General features: G+C 42.6%; 1 long non-coding RNA gene across 1 annotated transcript; it reads right to left on the reverse strand.

Moving 5' to 3' along the window:
• Window positions 1–252: 252 nt before the first annotated feature.
• On the reverse strand, window positions 253–15,028 carry LOC121278242. The gene is made up of 3 exons (XR_005943083.1): window positions 14,964–15,028; window positions 14,140–14,255; window positions 253–1,764 (listed from the first exon to the last, which is right to left on the reverse strand). It is a non-coding gene; the product is annotated as an uncharacterized LOC121278242 (long non-coding RNA).
• Between the last annotated feature and the right edge of the window lie 4,915 nt (window positions 15,029–19,943).

A 19,943-nucleotide genomic window follows, 5' to 3' on the forward strand; every position in this document is an offset into this window, starting at 1 on the left:
TAGAGCTGGCTGTCATCTGCATACTTGCAAAAACTATCATTGTATTTTCAGATCATGTTGCCAAGGTTCAGCATGCAGATGAGAAATACTAGCATGGGAACACACAACTTGGCAACCATTTTGTCTTTAGCTGAACTGGCCTTTGCTACTCCAATGTTTTGCTGGTCAAGATGATTAAACACCCCTATTTTGCCTCTGCTGCCACGGCTGCCTGCCCCCAATATGTAAATAACATCAAATCTGGGCTTCATATGCAATGGCACTGGCAGGACTTTATTTTAAATGAATATTTTCTGTTTTATAATTCCAAATCTTTACAGTGTAAGGCAAAAAATATAAATTCAATGCATCATATATTTACACACATCCTATGCAGTAATTATCTCATAATCATTATGAATCTGGTGGTATTTGTTCTTCAACGATCGTTAATTTTTAATACACAAAGACAACTTCGAACTAAAACTGATCAAGCTTAAATGGCAACTTTTTATAGGTCAGTTATTATGCATAAGAAACCTTGAATATGTCATTTAGCAATTCACACTGTACTTAGAGGATTCTCAGAGGGGAAGCCACATAAAATATTTACGAAGAACTGATTGGGATGTTTCAAATTGTTAAAGTGTGACTATTTTTCAATTGCCTGTTGCTGTTGTTTGTGATGCTGCCCAAGGAATTGAGTTAATTGTTTCTGTTTCTCAAGCACTTTGCATCTAAGTTATTTAAACGTTGGGCAGGAAGCACATCCGCTCTGCTGACCAGAAGTCCACCACCTGCCATATTGTGTACAGACAAACAAGGGCTTTATCTATGCATGATGCAACCATTAGAATCTTTGCAAATGGAAATAATGGGCCTAATGCTTGCTCAGGTCCAGTGGCATTGCTGGCTACACTCAGGGAAGTAAACCTTAAATTCACCTGAATGAAAAAGCTAAGCACTTATCTGTAAAGCATCATTCCAATCACTGCTGTTTCTAGGCCCTCTGAGATCTCTGACACTCAGCCTCCAGGCACTGGCCTCCATACTCCAATCTCCAATCCCCTTCTCCCCTCCCCCACTCTGTTTGGTCCCAACTTCCAGTTTCACTTTCTCCCTCAAGTTCAGGCTCTCAGCTTTCAATTTCCCTCTCCCCATAACCCCTGACCTCCCTCACCTCCAACATCCCTGGCCTCCAGGCACCTGTGCCACAAGTCTGCAATCACCCCCTTACTAGTCACGTGCCTGTGGCTGCTTCCATTACATATTTCCAATACTTAAATGAATTTCCATCACTGATCTGCATGGCTTCCTTCTATAGCACGCGCTCTAATTTGAATGAAATCTAAAGCCCATACCCAGGTTCTCGGGCCCCACCAATAAATGGAGTTCCTAGTGAAGGCAAAAGAAAGTCTCACATTTATATACAAGTCTTTCACAATGTCTCAAAGCACTTCAGGTACAATAAATTAATTTCAAGTTTTATGTATGCAAAGAAGCAATCAATTTGCAATAGCAAGGACTAGGAGGCCTGCTAGGGTTTAAGTCTGGCATTCGTTATCAATCCAAAATATGCGAGCAGCAAAGCCCTAAAAAGTGTTTTTCTGCCTCTGCAACTCTTCCCAGGCACTGGCTTCTGTTTGATAATCTGCTATTGCAGTTCAAAAATATAAATGTAGTTCTTCATCACTTGCTGAATGATGTTGCCAGAGGGTGCATTAGGTCGTGGGAGATCTCTGAGTTGCTTCTTGATAATCCATATTTTTTTCCCAAGTCTTTATTCTGTAATCAAACAAAAACCAGAATAGTGTCAATCAAATTTTTGAAGGCACTGATTCTAATTATCATTGCATCTAGTGACATCCCGTCATTGAATAACAAAACAATAAGAATAATTAGATGGAAGCCACAATTATTTTCCACAGGTCATACACCATTACTCTCCCGAGTTGTTAGAATTAAATATTAGCTGCCCGTCGCCAACATGGTTCAACATATTTTAAGATATGAGCTCTGTTGCCCTGTAAAGTAGAAACCCCATTCATAATTTACAACCTGCATACATGAGGCATGCAAGAGTTACATGGAATTGCATGGAACGTACAGCCTAGAAACAGGCCGACTGGTTCTTTATGCTCCACACAAGCCTCCTCCCTTCCTATTTCAACTCATCCCATCAGCAAATCCTCTAATCATTTCTCCCTCATGTGCTTACCTAGTTTCCACTTAAATGCATCCATGTTACTCACCACAACAATTCCATGGAACAGAATACAACGCTCGTCAGTTGAACGTGTGCCCGACCCAACCGAGTGTAAAATGACGCACGATGATGTCAGTTAAGCGTCCCAACGTCATCACGCACTTGCATAATATTTCAGTCGGCGGGCACGTGCGGGAGTCGGCAGCACACCCGCCAACAATTAAAAGCCTATTAAGGCCATTAAAAATGTTAATTGAAATGAATTTTCCACGACACATCCAACCTTGGCGGGCAGGCGAAAAGACCAAGTGGCCTTTGCATTTTTCAGGAAACCTCATGCATGGGTGGGATGAGGTTTCCAACAGCAATTAAAAATAAAACCAAAATTTTAACTTTTCAGCAATAACATGTCCCTGCTCATGTGACAGAATCACACGGTGGGGGGGGGGGGGGTGGGGGGGCATGTTTTAGACCATTTTAAAAATCTTTATTTTTAATTTTCATAACTCTTCCAGCACGCACCTGAACGCATGCGTGAACTTGCACACTCGCCCTCCCCTCCCCACCCTGCACATAGGCCCGCCAACATGAAATTGCGGTCCGGCCCTGATCGCGGGAGGCGGTCGGCTTCCCAACCGCTCCCGCCCACCCCTGCCGAGCCCACCCAGTGAGGGAGAAATCCTGGCCATGAGTTAGCAAGTTCCACATTCTCATTTCTCTCTGTGTAAAGCAGTTACTCCTGAATTCTTTATTGGATTTATGAGTGACTGTCTTATATTTATGTTTTCTAGTTTTAGACTCCCCGGCAAGTGGTAACATTTTCTCCTATTGTATAGCATTAATTTACCTCCTAAGGATGTTCCAAAGGACTTTTCAAACAATGAGGTACATGTGGGGCACAGTCACTGTTGTTACGTAGGGTAATTTGGCAGCCAATTTGCGCACAGCAAGGTTCCACTAACACCAATTAGATTAGTGATCAGATAATTTGCTGGTACTATTTGAGGGATGAATGCTGCTGGAGACACTTGGAGCACCTCCCTGCTCTTTGAGTCATGTGGTTATTTAAGGGCCCCTTCTTCCGAGGAGTGGTAATCACCTTTGACTGCCACTCCACCTCTGATTTACTTATCTTGCACTGGAACTCCGCACTTCTTGCCTGGACTTCCGATCCTGGACCTCCTCAGATATGTAAAGTGTACCTGTTCTGGGAGTCCTTCCTCGTACTGCAGGATCGTTGGGGTAACCAACCAAGCCCCCTTTTTTACAGCAGATGGGTAGGTGGTAGGGTGGCAAGTAATTGGATGAGGGATAGGTTGGGTAGGGGGGGAGGCAGAGGGTTAGTTGGGGAGGTAGTTGGGGGCCCAAGGAGGTGTAGTTGGGTGGGTGGTCAGGAGGTCAGGGAGGATAGTCGGGTGGTCAGTGCTGGTTGTGGTAGTTGGGAGGTATTCAGGGGTTCTGAGGCTAGTCGAGTGGCTGGGACGGTAGTCTGGGGTGGGTGGGTGTAGTCAAGTGTTCAGGAGGGTAATCCAGGTCTTGTGGGGTTAGTTGGTTGATTGGTAGCATGTAGTCGGGGGGGTAATGGGTGTAGTCATGGGGTCGTCAGTCAAGGGGGTAGTCATGGGGTTGGGTGGCGGATACCAGGTGGTTGTTTGGGAATAGTTAGGGGGTCCCCTGGGTTGTTAGGTGTTCAGTACCATAGTTAACCACGAGTTAGAACTGGTTTTAATCCTTCTAACTTTCCCTGGATAACTATTCTGTTCAGTGGGTTGGAACAATCTGAAGCCTATTACTTTAATTCAGAGTTTCAGAGGGTTCCAGATGCATGGCATATTGCCCATCGGAAGTCCAAACTTCCCTGTGTAGTCAGTGCATGGGGACCTCAGGAGTATGAGCATCTGAAAATCGGAAGTTCTGAGCCTTTATGTCTACCTGAGGGGGCAGACTTTTGTTTAAAGACTGGTCTGAATGTCAATGCAGCGCTAAAATTATGTCACTTTTGTGCAGGCATTTTGTGATAAGGGCAAGTTTTGCATAAGGTTTGGTATGTACTTTGATGTTATTGTCCTTACACTTGAGATCAGTATCCAAAGATGAAAATATTGCCTTATTTCATGTGATTGCCTTGTGCCCTCTGGTGATTATATTTCACTTTGAAATTACTTTGTCATCTTCTGCCTTATCATTCCCATGAACAAACCAGGTTTCTATCATCCTCAAGAAGCCCTAAATTAACAGGTCTGATTTTGCTGTGAGCATGACCATGGTGCATTATACTTGAACTTGACTATAGGCTTTCTATGGGTTTTGAATGGTAAGCTGCTGCCAGAAAGACAGCCAAACAGCATAATACTTCTTTATGAACAGGGCAGGCAAATGTAAATCTCTTTAAGCAAATCAATTGAGGAGATGGTGGTGTAGTAGTAATGTCTCTGAACTAGTAATCCAGAGCTAATGCTCTGGGGATATGGGTTCAAATCCCACCACTGCAGCAGGTGGAATTTGAATTCTGTTAACAAAATCTGGCATATTAAAAACTAGTGTCAGAGCTAGCAACCATGAAACTATCATTGATTGTCATAAAAACTCATCTGGTTCACTAATGTCCTTTAGGGAAGGAAATCTGCCATCTTTACCTGGTCTGGCCTACATGTGACTCCAGATCCACAGCAATATGGTTGACTCTGAAATGGCCCAGCAAGCTGCTCAGTTCAAGTGCACTTAGGGATTTGCAACAAATTCTGGCCTTGCCAGTGATGCCCACATCCCACAAAAGAATTTAAAAAAATTGAAGAATCATTGATGAGCAATCTGAATCAGAACATGTAAATTGGACTAGTGAATTCAATATCAAATCAGGTGCAGAAAGTCAAATAAGAAGAGATAAAGAAAGATACGCTCGAGAGAGAGAGAGAAAGTAAGAGACAGAAATAAAATGTTAATTCCTTTAGGCCAATGATTGTGGGGATTACTGATTGCAGGAGAGTGGGTCGGTGATCGGGGGAATCAATGATTATGGGGGGGATCGGTGGTTGGGAAATGTTGGTGATCAGTGGGTTTTGGTTCGTTGGTGATCATGCAGAATCAGTGATTGGGGGATGTCGTTAATCAAGGGATATCAGTGATTGGGAGGGTTAAGATGAAGGCACACAGCCTCCTTAAAACAACCAACTCGCCTCCCATGAGTGAACTGGTCACCTACCCTCCTATCCCACTCCATTAAAGCCAGGTTACAATCATGTTTCAGATTTTTAACATTTCAGCTTTATATCTGACCCGAACCCATCGTTTTTGGAGATTAAAATTGTCCCAGTGGGGACCAGGAAATAAGAAATTTGGAATCTTTCCTGCTTCCCTTATGGACAGGATTGTGAGATGTGTCATTAGTTATACTTGCACCATTAATTGTATTTTTTTAATAACCGTGATGATTCAATAAAATATAGCAAGGTCAATTATACCTAGAAATTCCTTAGATTGAACATAGACAAAATGTGAAGTCCTGCACAAGAATTCCAAATGTGCGCATTAAATGTAACCTTAGAACATGACCTGAAATGTCTTCCTTATTACAGGCAAAGCTATCATTAGGGCACACAATTTTGAGATTTTTTAGTCACTCACTCCTTGTTCAATGCTATTCAAGACTATTTATGCAAAATCTGCTTATTTTACAATACATATTTATGCATTTGCCAAGCTCACTTAAAATAAGCATAAAATAAATATACAGAATGTTGTTTGGCAGTGCAGTTGGAGGTGGTTATATTTTTCTGTTGTCAGTAGCATCATACAATTTTTAAATAATGGATCTAATAGATGAATGGGAGTAGGAGGAACCTGGAGAAGCAGTTGCATAGACCTCACTGAACAACAGGCCTTAGATGACTTCCCCTTAGCCATAGGGTTCTACCAGATTCACGTCATCTACTGCAGTCAAACCTGGAGATATATTCTCACGTCTGGTTTGTAATTACAATGGCTATGAAAGCTGTGATAGTCTTTCTTTTCCAATGCTACTTTCAGTCACATGCTAGAGATTTCCCTAGGGCAAAATTTTACAACCCCTCCCACCAGTGGGATTTTCCAGCCCTGCCGAGTCAATGGAATTTTGAACCGTTCGCTGCATTTTACAGTGTCATTCCCACCACGACAGGGCTGTAAAGTTCCACCCCTAGTATCAATCAGCTGTCCTAACACAGCAGAATCAGAGATGCGACAGATGTCCTCTTTGGCAAGCCCACGTAGAATTCAACATTCACATAACAGAAGGGGAGACATGCAAACTGTTACTGCTGTGTTACACTTCCTAAGGTTCAAAGGAAAAAAAAAACAAGAGGCATGTACATTTTTTCCTCATAAAAATGGATATTGATTGCCAAAAAAATAGCTTTCTGTTGTTTTTAAAATGCAGTTTTATTGCTTTTCAGTATTATTATGCCCAGTATCAATAAGTTGTGCAAGATGATCGTGTCTGTCTATATCTCCTTGTTATATGGCAATCGTGGATGGCACTCCAGAATGGCCAATAGGAAAGTTGTGGGATAAATTTTGCAACTATTTTGCATCCCCTCATTGTAGCTTTGTTGTTCTGACTTGTTCTGCTTTATGCCCAAACTAAGGAACATAGGAACAGGACAATTTAGCCCCTCGAACCTGTCCTGTCATTCAATGGGATCATGGCTGACCTGCGACCCATCCCCATATACTTACCTTTTCTCCACATCGCTTAATACCTATTGGTTATCAAAAATCTACCAATCTCAGTTTTAAACTTAACAATTAATCTAGCATGTTTTTAATATTCTTTCACAGGATGTGGAGTTGAGGTAACAATCAGATCAACCACGATCTCATTGAAGAGTGGAGCAGGCTCAAAGGGCTAAGTGGCTTCCTCATGCTCCTAATTTGTAGGCAATAGGAGTAGTAGGAATCAGGAGAAGCATTTTTGTTGCCCATCTCTAATTGTCCTTGAACTGAGTAGCTTGCCACACCATTTCAGAGGGCAGTTAAGAGTTAACCACATCAAGGCCAGACCACGTAAGGGCAGGTTTCCTTCCCTAAAGGGCATTAGTGAACCAGATGTGTTTTTTCAACAATTGTTTCATGGTCATCATTAATGAGGTCAGCTTTGCAATTACAGATTATTAATTTAAATTCCACCAGCAGCAATAGAGGGATTTGAACTGTTATCCCCAGAATATTAGCCTGGGCCTCTGCATTACTAGTCCAGTGACATTACCACTTTGCTACTGTCTCCACATTTTCACTTGAGGAAAGAGTTCCTAACTACTGCCACACTTCGGCCAGAATGTTATGTCACCTCCACCAGGAATAACCTGGGAGGTGGGGAGAGAGAGGTTTAGTTATCAGTTGGGATAGCAGAAGGTGCTGTGTCTGTTGCCCTTCTGCCTCCCCCACTATTTTACCAGTGGCAGGGTAGGTGACAGGCAGCCTGCTTGCCATTGGGCCAATTGAGGCCCTCAAGTGGCCAATTAATCACCACTTAAAGGCATCCCACCATAGACAGACTGCCAGGCTTGGCCTAAATAGCCAAGTGGTTATGGTACTGGGCTTATAACCCCAAGATCAAGAGTTCAAATCTCACAATGGCAAAACTATGAAACAATGTAACTTCATCTGAAACAGATGGAAACAGGTTTACTCAAAAGAGTATCAAGAGTTCATATGCTTGGCTTAAATAGCCAAGTGGTTATGGTACTGGGTTTGTAACCCCATGATCAAGAGTTCAAATCACACAATGGCAAAACTATGAAACAATGTAACTTCATCTGAAACAGATGGAAACAGGTTTACTCAAAAGAGTATCAAGAGTTCATATGCTTGGCTTAAATAGCCAAGTGGTTATGGTACAGGGTTTGTAATCCAAAAATCAAGAGTTCAAATCTCACAATGGCAAACTATGAAACAATGTAACTTCATCTGAAACAGATGGAAACAGGTTTACTCAAAAGAGTATCAAGAGTTCAAATCTCACAATGGCAAACTATGAAACAATGTAACTTCATCTGAAACAGATGGAAACAGGTTTACTCAAAAAGAGTATCAAGAGTTCAAATCTCACCATGGCAAACTATGAAACAAGGTAACTTCATCTGAATAGGAACAGATGGAAATGTGTTTGTACTCAAACGAGTTACAAAAGCATAGACAGACTGCCAGCAGGCTTGGGGGGGGGGGGGGGCGGCCACTTGTTATCAAGTACTTTGTGGGCCATGGAGGTCCTCCTAGTGGCAATTGCCACTCCTGCTGCTCTTCTCTGGCCTCTTGATCGACCTCCGCCTCCCTCGGCACCACCTACCTGACTGGCAAGCCCGCCCCACTCATCTTCCCTGCCTCCATCGATGCCTCCCATCTGCACCTGCTGTAGACCCAGCAGTGGCCACTGCTTCCACTGAAGCTGCTGGGACTGAAGAGCTGCTGGCCCTCTGATTGGCTGGCAGCACTTGGAGGTGGGACATCCTGCCTTAGAGGGGCGGAAGCCATGACTTCAGGCAGCAAATTGTCTGAGTCGCATAAAATTGAGTCATGACTTCCAGGGCTTCTGGAGGCGAGCTCACCACCATCTTTCCAGTCAGTGAATGGGCCATCATCTCCACATTAAATCTTGGCCTTTGTGTGTATATGTGTTTCCTAAGTTCAGCCTTTAAAATGGAAAGGTGATGGTGTAGTAGTATTGTTGCTGGGCTAATAATCTAGAGACCCAGAGTAATGATCTAGGGACATGGGTTCAAATTCTGCCATGGCAGATGGTGGAATTTGAATTCAATGTGTTGCGGAAAACGGAGTGAACACTCAGACCCAGGAGGTTTGTCTCGGAAGCCGTTATTGAATCGTGATATCATAGAGAGCCCAGCAGCATACAACGGAGCAACCCGGCACTCTGAGAAGCATTAGAGTACACACATAGTTATAGCAAAAAAGTACATATCTTTTGGCATGCACACAATAGTTCTCACATCTGACACTTGCACAACCCATCTTGCGCCCATTAGTCTGGGAAGGTAGCTGATAGCGCGACTAGTCTATTATTTTATGTGCTAGTGAGAAAACGGATGGGCCTAGTTTCAAGGACACTTTGTTTTAATATTCCATTATATAGTTTAACCACTTAACCCTTTGTTATCCTGTATATGTATTTTATTCTCCCACAATCCCTCCTTGTTAATCTTCTAGATTAACACCAATGAGGAATAGTATCTTTATTATCATAAGGGGGTTCATAACCATAAGGAAAAGGCCGATCTCCGGCAGGGTAAACCTTTTCTCCCCACCAGTGGGCCTCACTGGGACCAGCGCGCATCATTTGGGGAACAATTGGGGCATCATCTAATCCAGTAGAGACACTGTTAATAACCTGGGAACAGCAAATTCGCAGAGCAACACATGCACAACACCCTATAACACATGCTATGACCAACCCAATTAAAACATACAGCAGCCAACTTCCCCAACCGGAGAACCACCCCATTACTGTAGTCCACCGGGAATCCTTGTTATAAAAATGACTGTCTTTTCCCAGCTTACTTTATTTCTTGCACTTTATCCATAACATGGTGTCCCAGGTTAGTAATATTCTCAGAAACATCAGGCATATAAGTGCAGCACTCTGAACCTATCATGGCACAAGTGCTACCTTTTTCAGCTAGGAGGAAAGCAGGGGCCATTCTATTTTGCAGAGCGGTCAGGCGTAGGGCTATCATTTCAGTAGTGGTAACTGAAATCTGTTTCTGTGTCTCAATCAAAGCATCAGCCGTTGAATTAGCAAATTTTTCAAGTGCAGCTGCCAGGTTGACAATCTCGGGAATTATGAGCAGTCCCATATGAGGGGATGACAATCATCCAGAATCGCTTGGACTCCGAGATGCCACGGAGATGCAGACGCAGATGCGGGTTAATATCTAACCTACTTATATAGCAGAGGTACGGATTCAAATATGCTAGGTAGCAGCAACCACTCCAGGTGGGAGTGGTAGTGCCCTTGCCCAAATTATCGGCATCTTGATTTAAAAAGGAAGATAATTGCGGTATCCCAGGCAGCCAGGGATATGCTTTTTCTCCGCAAACCCAGTATGTACCATTTAGAGGATTTTGAGGATCATAACTACCAGGGCTAGTAAATATGGTGTTTTCGCAACTACTGTTTCCCAGGTTATAGGTACCAGTTGCAAGGTTCGAATACCAAAGGTGGCATTTATCGGCTCCTGAGGAGGCTTGATTCTTATCCCATGATTTGTATAGTTCCACCCATTAGCATGTGGAGAGTGACGGAACCATCCCCTGAACAAATTGGATTCTGCATCATCTGACTGGGTGTGGAAATTTGTGAGATCCTTTATTTCTTCCTCAGTCATTGGTTTTGCCTGATAGCTGCTTGACTCACCTCCATGTTGGGGAGTCTGGGCACATATCCAACAGGCGCCCTGTCCTACTTGTCTAGAAAGGCATGGCATAAAGACAAAAAGGTGTTGGGGTGAGAATCCTTTGGGTACACTCCATAAAATATAGCAAAAAGACAGAATATAGCAAAAGGCAGTATCTGATACATAATGCAAATTAGTTCACTGGTAACGACGGTTATAGGACTGCCGAACAATGTTTTTTTTTACGAGTGGCGTGGACCCAATCTTCCTTCCCTTTAATCTTCAAGGCAGTTCGAGTTGTTAGCAGCACAAGGTAGGGTCCTTTCCACCCTCTCATGCAATTCAGCTGCTGTCTTGCATAGAGGAAAATGAATACAAATCCAACATTTAGTCCGATTAACTTGAGAGGCTACGGCCTGCATTCGTTGAACCGCAGAATTGGTATTCCATGCTCCCGCATGGACCACGCAGGACAGGATCCAAATCAGAGTCAGCATTCCGACGGCTCAGTTAAAGTTCTGGCACAAGCACTGCCATCCGAGGTCAGCGTCTGTTTGACGTGCGATGTGTGGATCCACAAGGGCGTCCTTCAACCTTTACGGCCATATGGGTGGTGAGCAGAACTTGGAAAGGCCCTTCCCATCAAGGTTCCAAACAGTTCTTTCTCCTGAAGGTCTTTACTAGGACTAGGTCTCCGGGTATTGATGGCAATCTTCAATGGTGGGCTTTTTCTAAGCTTCTACTACCTGTATATGCAATCTCTTGAGATAGTTAGGGTCACCTGTCATAATTACCTGGTATGGTCTGTGTATGTCAGCTCTGAGCTCACCCTAGCCATCACTTTATTCCCCACTTGGGGTGGGGGAGGTCCTTTGTTGCTCTTTGGATTTGCCTGTTTCCATATCTTTAATCATCTGTCAGTCTCTAACTTCCTCTCTCAACTCAGGTAATTGCCTACTTAATTCCCTTACATTGTCCTGTATTTTTCCTTTCTTGACCCTACACCTCCTACTATAATGCCTTCAGGTAATTGCATGGCCCTTCCTGTTATAATTTCAAATGGGGTGAACCTGTCAGTCCTGCTTGGGGTAGCCCACAGTGCATTAGAATATTAGGCTGTTCCCTGTCTCTTGATTGATTTTTTTTTTAAAGTTCAGTTCATCCTTTCCACCATCCCTGGACTCTGGGGGTGGTAAGGAATATGGAGTTTCTGTTTAATCTCTATAAAATTACACACTTCTTTAATGACTCTTCCTGTGAAATTAGTTCCCTGATCTGAACCCATTTGGGTAGGCACCCCAACTCCTTCCAGTTTACTCTCTCCTGCTGCTGTCTCATGTCAGGCCTCAATTCCTTAAACAACTCTACAATGCACCTTCTTATCCTATCTTTCAATGGCTCAGTATCTTCACTTCCAGTGATGGTTCTCTCTGGAAACCGCTTAACTCTGCCTGTCATCAAGGTGTTAATCCTATGGTTTTGCTTTTTGTAGCTCACAGGCACATTAATTTAATCAGTAATACATCTATTTAGCCTTTTTCCAGCTTTCCCTTTACCTGTATCCATCTTGTGGTAAATTGTTGTTAAGTATTATTTCTCCTTACATTTCAATTCCTGAACTATAGATTCCTCATAGTTTTACTTTTAAGTTTTCTTTCCTGACCATGATCATCCTAAGGTTTTCTTGAGTTCAGTTTCTCTATTGTCTTGATTGTTTAAAATGTTTCCTTACTCTTTAGGCCATATTAACTATTCCATTTCAACGGGGATCTCTGTCTCTAGATCTTTGCTTATCTCCCCCTGTGCAGTTCCAATGCCTCAGTTGATGGCCAGATTATCAAATTCATTTCCCTTAAAACAGTTTGTACTTTATGTCCTCTTTCCCTAACTCATTCTCCTACTTGCCTCATACCATATTACACTTGCAACAGCTACCATCTTATCTTGTTCAGGTTGCCTGGAGAGACTTTAAAGTATTTTCATAACAGTTTTAAAAACAGAAATCAGGTTTTGACATGTTTTGCTTCCCTTTTCTTCTCCTCAAAGATTTTATTGTCTTAAAAGTAACCCACTAAATTGTGTCTGACCCTTTTCTTTTAGAATTATCCCAGATTCATTAACTCAGCCAAAAATTGGATTTCTGCCAAACTTTGTCAAGGTCTTGAGCTTAGCTTCATATTTTGGGAACAGACTTACAAACACAAAAGCTTGCAGCATTTGAATTAGTGCCAATTGTCAGACCTTTTAAAATGAAAATTCCCTTTTTGAGAACTTTATCAAGAACCAAACCTCAAATTTTTAAACTTTGTAAGAACTGTAATTTACACTATCAAAATTAAAACAACCTCTTTTTTTCATGTGTAACGATTTGTATCCAAGTTATAATTTCCGTATGTTTATCGACACATTCTTTACCTTAGATAGCATCTTAGTGATTCAAAAGTAACCTGTTAAATTAAACTGCACTTTACATCTCAAGATTGTCCCCAGTGCAAATTCCAGTGCTTTTGGAAAGCAGATTTCCTTTAATATTTAATTCATCTCTTCATAAGAAACCCCTTTTTATCCATTGGAACCACCTAGACCTTGTGTTTATGTCTTTTCGTTTTCCTAGAATCTTTCTGAATTTCAATTAATTTCTTTTTCTCAGAATTTTAGAAGCCTAACTCGTATGTATTAATCCCAATCAGCTTGGAAGCTGATGATGAGGGTTATCCCCTACTAGTCTGCAAGGGGGTGGTACAAGGGTTGGTTCATCTCAAACAAAGGCAAGCACTGTTTTATCTTTGCACCACCTTCAAATTACGATTTTTGCCAGAAATCTCAACTCAAAACTTATACTCAAAACTTTGGAATGTTTGAATAAACTTTTCCTTTACTCTAATATGGGGCTTTTGACTCTAAAGTGCTCAGCTACACACACAAAAGACAATTCAGGGAAGAAAACTCACATACAAATGCTTCATTGCACATAAACAAACACATATATAAAGGTATGTATCGATACTCCTATAATATTGAACTTAACTCTAAACGAAGCTTCGCGTAGCAGTGGGGAGAAATAAAGGGATCTTGAAGGCTCCACCTATAGGGACCTTCAAACTGACGAAAGCTCACATTCTCTCTGCTGCCGCTTGTCAATTGCTCATTAACCCCCTAGGGGTACCCTTTCTCTCGCTCTCTCTCTTCAGCACAAACAGCTCTTGTAACTTAGATCAATTTTTAAGTTACAGAAAGTTCAGTAGCGGACTATCTACTTCCCTTAAAACATATTATAAGCACTCAAATCTGTCCCGATTAAAAGTTCCAGCTGGTGGGAAGCTCTCTCTTTTACTTTGAGTCCATTTAACCCAATCAGAAACATATTGGACAATTTCAGGACCGTAATGGACATACATATAAACATTTGGGGTTCCCTTCAAAGGGGAAACCTGGGGTTTCTTTGATGTCATATTTCCCATTTTACTTAATAACATACACAAAAGAAAACACAGAAATTACTTACTTTTCACCTCCAGGGGACTCAAACCCCTGGGTATACTACTACTACATTTTTTTTTGTTTTCTTACCCATCTTCAAAGTTCCTGATTTAAGCTCTGGTTTCGCCGGTTTCAGTTTGTTCTTAGTACTTTGAGAAGGGGGGTGAGTGGCAGAGCCCGCTCTGCTGTTGAGGCCTCCCATTTTTCTGAAAAGAAAACACAATTAACAGCGCGGGGCGTTTCCTACCCTATGCGCTCACCGGTGTTTAAGAGTTCCTTAACAAGTCCTCTGATTCTTTGGGTCACTTAAGTCTCTTTGGTCAGTAGCTACCCTTTTAATCGCAGTCCCCCTTTCAGCTGGGACGCTAATTCACTGCAATCCCCCTCTCAGCTAGGATGCAGTTCGTACTCTCCCTAACTTAGGAGAGTTGTTCCTCCCTTTCTCCGCGAGGGTTCTTTTTTAGAGATCCGACGGCCCAAAATTTTCACCACCTCTCCAACTTAAGAGGCTGCTGGACTTCAGTCAGATCTCATCCTCGTCGGCAATTTGTTGCGGAAAACGGAGTGAACTCTCAGACCCAGGAGGTTTGTCTCGGAAGCCTTTATTGAATCACGATATCACGGAGAGCCCAGCAGCATACAACGGAGCTAGCCAGCACTCTGAGAAGCATTAGAGTACACACATAGTTATGGCAAAAAAGTACATATCTCTTGGCATGCACACAATAGTTCTTTTAGTTTACAACCACATCTGACACTTGCACAACCAATCTTCCACCCATTAGTCTGGGAAGGTAGCTGATAGCGCGACTAGTCTATTATTTTATTTGCTAGTGAGAAAACGGATGGGCCTAGTTTCAAGGACACTCTTCTTTGGCCTCTTGATCGACCTCCGCCTCCCTCGGCACACCTACCTGACTGACAAGCCTGCCCCACTCATCTTCCCTGCCTCCATCGATGCCTCCTGTCTGCACCTGCTGTAGACCCAGCAGTGGCCACTGCTTCCACTGGAGCTGCTGGGACTGAAGAGCTGCTGGCCCTCTGATTGGCTGGCAGCACTTGGAGGTGGGACATCCTGCCTCAGAGGGGCGGAAGCCATGACTTCAGGCAGCAAATTGTCTGAGTCGCATAAAATTGAGTCATGACTTCCAGGGCTGGTGGAGGCGAGCTCACCACCATCTTTCCAGTCGGTGAACGGGCCATCATCTCCACATTAAATCTTGGCCTTTGTGTGTATATGTGTTTCCTAAGTTCAGCCTTTAAAATGGAAAGGTGATGGTGTAGTAGTATTGTTGCTGGGCTAATAATCTAGAGACCCAGAGTAATGATCTAGGGACATGGGTTCAAATTCTGCCATGGCAGATGGTGGAATTTGAATTCAATGTGTTGCGGAAAACGGAGTGAACACTCAGACCCAGGAGGTTTGTCTCGGAAGCCGTTATTGAATCGTGATATCATAGAGAGCCCAGCAGCATACAGTGGAGCTACCCGGCACTCTGAGAAGCATTAGAGTACACACATAGTTATAGCAAAAAAGTACATATCTTTTGGCATGCACACAATAGTTCTCACATCTGACACTTGCACAACCCATCTTGCGCCCATTAGTCTGGGAAGGTAGCTGATAGCGTGACTAGTCTATTATTTAATGTGCTAGTGAGAAAATGGATGGGCCTAGTTTCAAGGACACTTTGTTTTAATATTCCATTATATAGTTTAACCACTTAATCCTTTGTTATCCTGTATATATACTTTTTTCTCCCATACAATGAACATCAGGGATTAAAAGTCTAATAGAAACCATTGCTGATTATCATAAAAATCCATCTAGTTCACTAATGTCATTTAAGGAGTTAAATATACTGGCCTGGCCTGGCCTCTATGTGACTCCAGACCCATGCCAATGTGGATGGTTCTTAAATGCCCTCAGGGCAATTAGGGATGGGCAATAAATGCTGGCCTAGCCAGCAATGCCCACATGAATGAGCAACAAAAAAAATCTGGATCTGATTTTAGATTATGCCATCCCCTAGCCCTAAGCTCCCCCAAAATGAAAAATTTTCTTTTGAATTAATTATTGCAGATTTTTGCTCATTTTTAGTAGATAAGCTTTCATGAAATAACAATTTCTGATATATAATATATATTTATAGATATATTTTATATATCTTGCCCATATATATATTGCCCATCCCTAATTGCCCTTGAGAAGTGGTGGTGAGCCACCTGCTTGAAACATTGTGGTCCATCTGGTGTAGAAACAGCCACACTGCTGTTAGGGAGGGAGTTCCAGCATTTTGATCCAGCGATTGTGAAAGAACGGCAATATAGTTCCGAGTCAGAATAGTGTGTGGCTTGGGGGGGAACTTCCGGTGGTGGTGTTCCCATGCACTTGCTGCCCTTGTCCTTTTTGGTGGTAGATGTCCTGTATTTGGAAGGTGCTGTCAAAGGAGCCTTGGTGAGTTGCTGCAGTACATCTTATATATAACACATACTGCTGCCACTCTGCATTGGTGGTAGAGGGAGTGGTGTTTAAGAGGGATGGAGTTCCAATCAAGTGGCTGCTGAACAGTGTCAAGCTTCTTGAGTGTTGTTGGAGCTGCACTCATTCAGGCAAACGGAGTGTATTTCATCACAGTCCTGACTTTGCCTTGTAGATGGTGGACAGGCTTTGGGGAGTCAGAAGGTAAGTTACATTTTGTAGAATTCCCAGCCTCTGACCTGGTCTTGTAGCTGCAATATTTACATGACTGGCCCATTTCAGTTTCTGGTCAATTGTAACTCCCAGGATGTTGATAGTAGGGGATCAGCCATGGTAATGCCATTAAATGTCATGGGGAAATGGTTGGATTCTCTCTTGTTGGGGATGGTTATTAGCTGGCACTTGTGTGGCGTGAATGTTACTTGCCACTTGCCAACTGAAGCCTATATATTTTCCAGGTCTAGCTCCATATTGAAAGGAACTGTTTCAGTAACTGAGTAGTTGTGAATGGTGCTGAACATGGTGCAATCATCAGGGACATCCCCACTTCTGACCTTGTGTTGGAGGGAAGGTCATTGATGTAGGAGTTGAAGATGGTTGAGCCTAGAAGGATATTATCCTAAGGAACTCCTACAGTAATATCCTGGGACTGAAATGATTAGCCTCCAACCAACTTCCTTTGTGTTAAGTATGACTCCAATCAATGGAGAGTTTGCCCCCTGATTCCCATTGACTCCAGTTTTGCTAGGGCTCCTTGATGCCACACTCAGTCAAATGCTGTCTTGATGTCAAGGGCAGTCACTCTCACCTCCCCTCTTGAGTTCAGTTCTTTTGTCCCTGTTTAGTCCAAGGCTGTAATGAGGTCAGGAGACACATGGCCCTAGCAGATCCTGTATGATTCTATAATTTACTAATTTCAATGACAGATTCCCACCATCTAGGTCCATCCTTCATATAGTCTATCCCAATGTTATCAGTGTGATTTTTCATCCTGGTCACTCTGCTTTATTTCCATGTCAGAATCCTTTGGATGTGCCCTTTGATCTTCAATAGTTCAAGATGAAAATTCATGAGTTATTTTTTATTGGGGCAGAGTATGTCAGACTCTGAGCATTGGCTATTTGATCCATAGCTTTAGATAATTCAATCATTGATGAAGTGCTTAGAATTCAAGGGTTGTTAGCCTTTTCTTCAACTCTCTGGCATTGTTTGTCTCATGTACCTTGCTTCCATGATTAACCAGCAATATTTTTCTACTGGATTAAATGTTTGATGCCAAAGTCAGAGTCTTAATATTGTTAGGAAATAGAGACAGTTTAAGTTATATTGGTATTTGCAGGTGTTAGGAATGTGTGTTAAGAAAGGACAAATTGAGTTTTAGTTTCACTTTTAGTTTTACGGCTCCTAAAGAGAAGTTAAGCAAACAAGGGTAGGAAAGAAACAGTGCTGTTGCCTAACAACATGGGTCCAGGGAGGCAGGACCCTCCCACAGGTACGCACATGGAAAGGCTAGAGACAGCAGTTTTGCTTTGGAGCTGTTGGAATTCAGCTGGTTTTGAAAATAGCTGCCCGAGAAGGGGCAGGTAGCCAGTTCCAGGCTAAAGTTGGTTGAAAGTAGCTGCCAGAGAGAGACTGGAGCTAGAAGGGAACAGGTAGCCAGTCCCAAGCTAAAGAAAAGGACCCAAGAATCCAGGGGAGTGGGGAAGGAGAAAGTCCCAGGCAGACCTTCTCGTCAAAGGAAGGACAGGAACCTTTTCTAGGAAGTTAAGAATAAGAGGCAGAGAGAAAGGCTCCAAGCTTCAAATTTAAAGAGACAAAAGCTGCAGAAAGCTCATTTAAAGCGAGAACAGCTTGCAAAAGGCAAGAAAGTCCGCAGAGATAACTGAAGGTCTGTAGCTCTTTGCTATGGGCATGTGAAGCAGTGGTACTGTTGATGGCTGAGTCAGTGAGAGAGAGCATGTGGAAGACAGCTTGAATGCATGTGATGACCCAGGGGAGAGGAACACCAGAAGGAGAGTTCAAAACCCTGAGGTAAACCCTTGCAGAAGGCATCTGAGAGAAAGCGTTGGTTTAGGGGAAGATTCCAAAGCGAGTTCTTGGAGAATGGAGATTTGAAACCCTCATGTGAAAGACAGAGTTCAATGAAATTGGTTGGCTCATGGTGTGACAAGTGTCTTGGGGGAATTGAGGAGAGATCCATAGCATCTGGTTGAGGTGGCATCTGTCACTTGGTTTCAGGGTGTGGCGTGAATGACCACAGGTCGCGATTAGTTTATATGGACTGTGTACTTACTGTGAATATTAGAGTATAAGATAGCTTTTGTAACTTGTGTTATCCTTGCAAATTTGTATATATCTGTAAAGGTATAATTGTGGGTGAAGGAGTATTGTAATATAGTTCATCTTTTCTTGTTAAATAAATGTTTAATTCTTTTGTTAAAAGTTCACCAGCTGACTCCAGTGACTCTGTTCAGTAGCTCCTCCCCAAGTATCTGAACAAACAAATAAAAGTTAGGATCTATCAAGCTGGGTTCCACCCTGCGATCAGACTTGTCCAGGTGTAACCTCAGCTGGGGATCGTAACAATATTTCTACTGCCATTTATCCTTCTGGATTTCCAAAAATCCCTTAACCAACGTACCATTAAATGCTCGTGTAAAAACGGGGAATAAAAACTGAAGCAATAATAACAAAAAACTCTTCAAGTGCCACTATATTTTTTCATTTACCTTGGCTATTGTATTTATCCTCTGTCCCCCAGCCTCGATTTGCAAAGGCAGAAGACAACTACCAGGACAACGGCAAAGGACAAATATTAAAGTCTGATATTTCTTGTCATTAGAACAGCTCCTTTGCAAACATCTTCACTGGAATTGAGAGCTGTTGTTAACCTCTTAATGGGAGGATTTTTTATGTCACTGGTCTCCTTTCTGAATCAATAATAGGAGCGTAATAATTCCCTTTCTAGCTTGTTGAAGCCTCGGGAGTGGGGGAACGGGCTTGATCAATCTCCAGTAAGGAAAACTGCTGAGGGTTGGGGTTTGGAGAGGGTGTGGGGGGGAGTCATGATCACAGAGTGCCTAACAAAAATCTCTCATTGTCAGATTTAAAATTATTAAATGAGCTAGCATTTATTGCTTCTTGCAGGATAGCTGCCACCACCTTTTGTGTGAAGAAATGTATTCTAACTCCTCTCCTGAATGGCCTGACTCTGATTTTGAGGATACGTTCCCTTGTCTGCAACAGTGGACAAAGTTTCACTCATTCTACCTCATCAATTCCTTTCAAATTGCTAAGCAATTCAAACAAATCAACCCTTAACCTTCTCTATTCCAGGGAATCCAAACCTAGTTTATATAATATCTCCTCATTATCTAACTCTTGGAGCCCTGGTAACACTGTGCGCTGCACT

The sequence above is a fragment of the Carcharodon carcharias genome, chromosome 5, assembly GCF_017639515.1.
Source record: "Carcharodon carcharias isolate sCarCar2 chromosome 5, sCarCar2.pri, whole genome shotgun sequence".
NCBI classification, from domain to species: Eukaryota; Metazoa; Chordata; class Chondrichthyes; order Lamniformes; family Lamnidae; genus Carcharodon; species Carcharodon carcharias.